Here is a 6,255-nt window from a genome sequence, read left to right as displayed (position 1 = left end):
ACACGAAATATGCTCCACCCATGGCCCAGAGAAGGTACATTCGATAGAGCGGTGCTAGATCACGCTAGAACATTCTTGGAGGGAAAATACTCTGGTAGCAAGCTAAAAAAACGTAAAGACACCTTGGCTATGTAGAGCGTCTTTAAGGACAATGACACACCTGCCCCAACCCCGACCGCACCTCGACCAGCCTATGACGAAGTTGGCATGTATCCAGGACTGGATACATGCCAACTAAATTAGTGCAACAAAAACTAAAGAAAAGGGAGGCTCTTGATGCAGTTATGGTAGCTACACCATTGAGTCAAATGACTGCTGTCACCAATTTTCCACAAAATGCCCAGAATGCACTAGGAGGTAACACGCAGGAAACAGCACAACCCATTCTAGCACAACCCATCCATGACAATGCACAGCAACAGACATACACCAATGAACAACAACAGCAGTATTATGATAACCAGCAAATGAGGTCTGCAAATACTTGGATGCGGGGGAGGGGCAGAGGATCAGGCTCTCAAAGATCTGCAGCCCAGCCAGGAGCACGACTGTGTTATTACTGTCAGCGGCCAGGACACCTTATAAGGGAATGCCGTACTAAAATGCGGGATGAAGAGAGGTCAGCGGGTAGAGGGCACCCACAGCAAGTTCAGGTGCCAACACAATACGTTCAGCAGCAGCCACAGTCACTGCAGCCCCAAGTAGTGTACTCCTATCCTTCTCCAGCACAGCAACATCCAATGCTGCAGCAGGTGCAATTACAAAAACCTGTGATGGCCCAAGTACAGCCCCCAATTCAACAGGCACAGCCACAGCTGCTTCAGCCACAAATGCCTGTGTACCAAATGGTGCCACAGACACAAGTTCTTGTACCTCAGGGAGCCACAGTACTGCCCCCGCCAATTCGGTTTTACAGGGCACCATCCAGCAGTACCGGGTTGGAGGGTATTAAAGTTAGGACAGCCCACAGACAACCCTAGTGTGTCCCTTGTTGTCATGTCTTCCCTGAGGGATCAGATAAGAGCCCGCCCAGTGGATGAACAAGCATTCTCCACAGCGGTACACATTGTTGTTGCCAACACACCAGAGATGAATGGGCGCACTGTCCAGCTTCCCAAAGAATTTCTCTTCCGCCCTCAATCACAGAACATCCCAGTACCTGACAAAAATATGATCCTAGAAATACACTGTCTTGAAAAAACACCCATATATGGAGCTTTTGTCGCCATAGGTGACTTTGCCCACTCAGGGGCCTGCATCATTTTCATTGAGCCTGGACATCTGGTGAGGAACATTTCAAATAACCAACTATCCAGTCCCCCTATCGGTGACAGTTGAAATTAGAACACCAACTCCACCCACAGTATTTGAGTGTACACATGACTCAGACTTAGCTTAGGTACCCAGCATCCTTTGGACAACAGGTCCCAATGATGTTGGACTCATTCAATCAGCTACACCATTCAGAGTGACACTGAAACAAGGTGCCATTCTCCCCAGAGTGCGCCAGTATCCCTTGTCTAAAGAAGCAGAGGAAGGAATTGCCCCACCATACAAGCATTGCTAGATCAAGGCGTGATATACCCCTGTATTTCCCCTTGTAACACGTGTCTTTTTCCTGTACGCAAACAGAAAACAAACCAATGGAGGCTAGTTCATGATCTTCGCTCGATTAACAGTATAATGGTCCCAGAATTTCCCATTGTCCCTGACCCTTCAGTGATCCTTACTAACATCCCACCCAATACCAAGTACTTCTCCGTCATTGACCTGAAAATGCCTTTTTCAGTGTCCCATTGCATACTGGCAGCCGGTTTTTATTCGCATTTTCATTCAGAAATAGGCAGCTCACATATCAAAGGTTACCTCAGGGCTACTGTGAGTCCCCCAGTGTGTTCAACAGAGTTGTCAAAGATGATTTGTCAAATTTCCAATGTGACAGCACTCTGCTACAATATGTCGATGACATACTCCTCTGTAGCACCACAGAGCAAGAGTGCCGACAGGATACAATTGCTCTGCTTACAACACTAACACAAAGAGGATACAAAGTAGACAAACAAAAACTGCAATACTGTCAGGAAGAAGTGCAGTATCTAGGTCAGATGATTTCAGCATCAGGGAGAAGAGTTACCCCAGGAAGAGTAGAGGTAATAAGAAACACTCCAGAACCTCAGACAAAGAAATGCAAAAGTTCCTAGGACTAGTGAACTATGTCAGACAGTGGGTCTTTGACTATTCTACTGTCACTGCACCACTCCTGAAAGCTGTCAAAATGGCTAAAGACAGGTATAACAAGATATACTAGACACCTGAAATGACATCAGTCTTTGTAAAATTGAAAGATGAGATTACAAATGCCCCAAAGGCTCTCCTGACTATACAAAATATTTCTATTTGTTCACTCACTGTAATGGACAGGTAATGACAGCAGTCCTCACCCAAAAGTACCCCATGGGCCAAAAACCAATTGCATACTTCAGTGGATTGTTAGACTCAGTGATGAGGGGCTATTATCCCTGTGAACAGGCTTTATCAACCGCACCATTCGCTGTTGACAAAAGCACCCCCATAGTTATGGGTTCCCCTTTGACACTGTATACTGAGCATGCTGTCTTTGCAATAATACAAAGGGCTAAAAACGACCCTTACCATACAAAGAGTGTCAGTATACGAAGTCATACTGTCATTGCCATTCTTGAAGGTTGTTAAATGTCACACTGTAAATCTAGCCACGTTCGTGGCCCATCCCGTTGCCACCACTGATGATGACACTCATGATTGTGCCACATACTGTCCAGATGAGTCAGGAACAGCGAAAGAGGACCCATTACCAGGCAGTACAAATCTACGTTGTTAGTGGTTCCTTTACCATTGATCAAGAGACAGGGATAAGATATACAGGAGCTGCAGTAGTCAGAGCACAGCAGAATAACTCCTCTGACTCTCTGGACATTTTACAGCAGATAGAATTGCCATCACATTACTCAGCACAAGCAGCAGAGTTAGTGGCACTGATTGCAGCCCTCAGACATGGAGCTGATGAAAGAATTACTGTATACTCTGATTCTGCATATGTCAACACAACAACACATTCCAGCATCTTCAGATGGAAAAGGCGTGGATTTCTCAAAACAGATGGCACGCCTGTGATGCACAAACAGTTACTTAAAGAACTAATAGTTTCATTAACATTGCCAACAGAAGTAGCTGTAGTAAAATGGCCTGCACACACAAATGGCCAAGATTTCATGTCCAGAGGAAATGCCATGGCAGATTGGGCTGCAAAAGCAGCAGCCAGAGGGCCCCGGCCTGTACCATCTCTATTATCAGCACAAAATGACTGTGCCCCCATTCTGCTTGCCTATGATGCACCCTCAGCTGTGCAGGAAGGTACATAAAATGCAGTTGATGACACAAGTGAGTTGCGACTCTCAGATACCCCTGACCCAACACTTCCATACACTATTGATGATACAGAGCAATATGCTCTCATTGCACAACTGCACCTCCGAGAGATACAGGAAATTGCCCCACCTGAAGAAAAATAGTTGTGGAAGAAGAGGGGAGTACAGCAGGATGTTTCAGATTTTATTTACAGACAGACAACGACAGGGAAGCCTGTCATGCCACATGCTCCCTTGCAAATAGCACTCACTCAATTACACCTTCCTACATATGTCCCACGTGATGTCATGTCTACAACTTTGCAGACAGAGTAGTTTATCCCCATGGATATGAGCATATACAACTCTTCATTCACCAATGCCACATTTGTCAACAGTATTCCCCATATCCAGCCATGAAAACAGTTGCCTCAACAATACCAAGGCCCAAGGGTCCTTTTAGAGGGCTCCACATTGACTATGTAGACATGATTGACTGGTGCCAGAACTACCGATACCTCATTGTAGTGGTGTGCCCTTTCTCAAGGTGGATTGAAGCTGGACCATGTGTCCATTGTGACGCAAAGGCTGCAGCTACCTTCCTGCTTCGTGAGGTCATATGTCGCTGGGGATTACCGGTTGCCATTCGCTGTGACAATGGCAGCCATTTTTCAAACTCCATTTTTGACACAATTGCCACAATGTTAGGAGTAAAACATAAGTTAACTCAGCCTATCACCCCAAAGCAATGGTATTTGTGAGCGCCTCAATGGTCTGCTCAAAGCCAAGATCATTAAGATAAGTGCCACAATTGGAAAGAAATGGCTCTATTGCCTTCCCATCGCGCAGTTTACACTCAGAAACACTCCTAGCTCTGATCATCACCTCACACCCCAGCAGCTTGTCACTGGCAGATCAATGAATGCAGTTGTTCCCTCCATCAGACCTAAAGTAGACACTGAAATGTCTTCTGATATTGTGAAAGCTGAACTGTTTAGCTATTTGTGTGCCCGAACTCGTGCTGCTAAGTTCCTTTCTGTTCAGATTTCAAAGACAGAGAACAAAGGCCCTATCTCTGATGAAATCCCACCTATCTGCCCTGGGACAGGAATCTTCATAAAGAAACAAGTCCGGAAGTGGAGTGACCCCAAATACGAGGGACCTTTCCAAGTCATTGACTCTTCACCCACTGCTGTTCGAGTAGCTGAACGCAAGGCATGGATTCATCGGAGCTACTTGAGGATCCACCCGGCACCATCCGAGATCTGAACATTGACAGAGAGGAGGGCATCATATTTCCACTGACTATCCAAGAACTTGAGCATGGAGATTGTATGTTGGTCTATGGACTGAGACGAAGTAACAGACCCACCCCTCACACCAAGTTTTCACTGAAAAAGATATGTAGCGTAGCCATTATTTTCTTTGTTATGTTTGTTGTTTCAATAGCTGTATTCCACTGGTTTGCTGAGAGAGAGATAGGTGCAACTTACAATATTAGACCTACCACCACCACAGGGCGCCCCATGTCCAAAACACTTCCTGATAGCAAGCAAATTAGGATAAGCACAAGCAGTAGCTAGGACACCCATGCACCGCCCGCCTCGCCGCCTTCCATACCCCACGCCGACCCCACAGTATGGGACATGGTACTTGATATCACCTTGAATCCCCCTGTGCCAGGTACCCCTAAACGTTCCCACCAAAATAAACAAAGTGTCAGGTATAAAATGGGTTGCGAGAAAGTGCCAGTTAGATATACATCCCGTACCCAACGTAATAAAGAACAGGCTGCGCAAATTTCAGACTGGGTAAGTAATCTCCAAAACACAGTTGTTTATACCTTCGACCAGCATTCTATGCCTGATTTCCACTCCCAGCGCCCTCCCAGCACCCTAGTATGCCGGCAGAGGCTAATGGGGTTCACAATGCACTATTAGACAACATGTGGCAACTCACTATTAGACAACATGTGGCACAGGGACATGAGGGAGGTTGGAAGAAGGTCACAAATGAGTTCTGCTTTTTGTGTTCACACATTCCTCACACTGTAGGCGCAGATAAATTGATCTTTCCCAAAGAATTCACACCGCCCACCGCCAAATGTTTCCTACACCTGTTTCATTACCGCATATATGGTCAGATACAGCTCCAGTCAGCACAAATAAAAGATGCATTTATAAACGCTACAGAGTGGGATGACAAGTATATTACATTTACGCTGGTCACTGATCCATCTGAATTTTAAAGGAGAGTGGAGGTTTACCGTGATATGAAAGTGCCTGCCAACATAATGCAGGTTTGGGAATATAACTTTAAGATACTAGGGTATTTCACCTTCCCAACACCCCCATGGAAATGCCAATCACCCACACATCAACGAGCCAACCATACCCGTTACACATGCCAGTGGAGACCAATTCTGCACCTGAAGGCCAATATTTATTTCAACAGCAAGTGGAATGGCCCACATGACTTGATATGTAAGGCAGTCTCCTTAGGCAGCCCATTTGTAGGACAAGAGCACAAACATTATATCAATGAGGATATTTGGAGGGAGTGTGCTGAGATATGGGCACAGGAAGCTAGAAGATACACTTTCAATGAGGGTACAACATACAAACCAAAAAGAGCATACAAGGTAAAGTCTTCTCTCCTTTGCTTCCTAGGTAACGGACCAGTTCCTGTGGGCCAAAACACGAATTGCAGCAACACACATTTTTATTCGGACCTTCAGTACGGCACCTCCAGCCTTACGGACATCTATTGGGCCTGCGGAGAGCACATCCACCTGCAGCTGCCTCCCCACTGGCAAGGACTCTGTTCTATCATCACGATGCATAAACTGCATCAGGTTGTTCCAGCAGCG

Source organism: Lissotriton vulgaris, unplaced genomic scaffold, assembly GCF_964263255.1.
Source record: "Lissotriton vulgaris unplaced genomic scaffold, aLisVul1.2 SCAFFOLD_6606, whole genome shotgun sequence".
NCBI classification, from domain to species: domain Eukaryota; kingdom Metazoa; phylum Chordata; class Amphibia; order Caudata; family Salamandridae; genus Lissotriton; species Lissotriton vulgaris.
The sequence above is the reverse complement of the archived record's forward strand: the minus strand, read 5'-3'. Positions refer to the sequence as shown.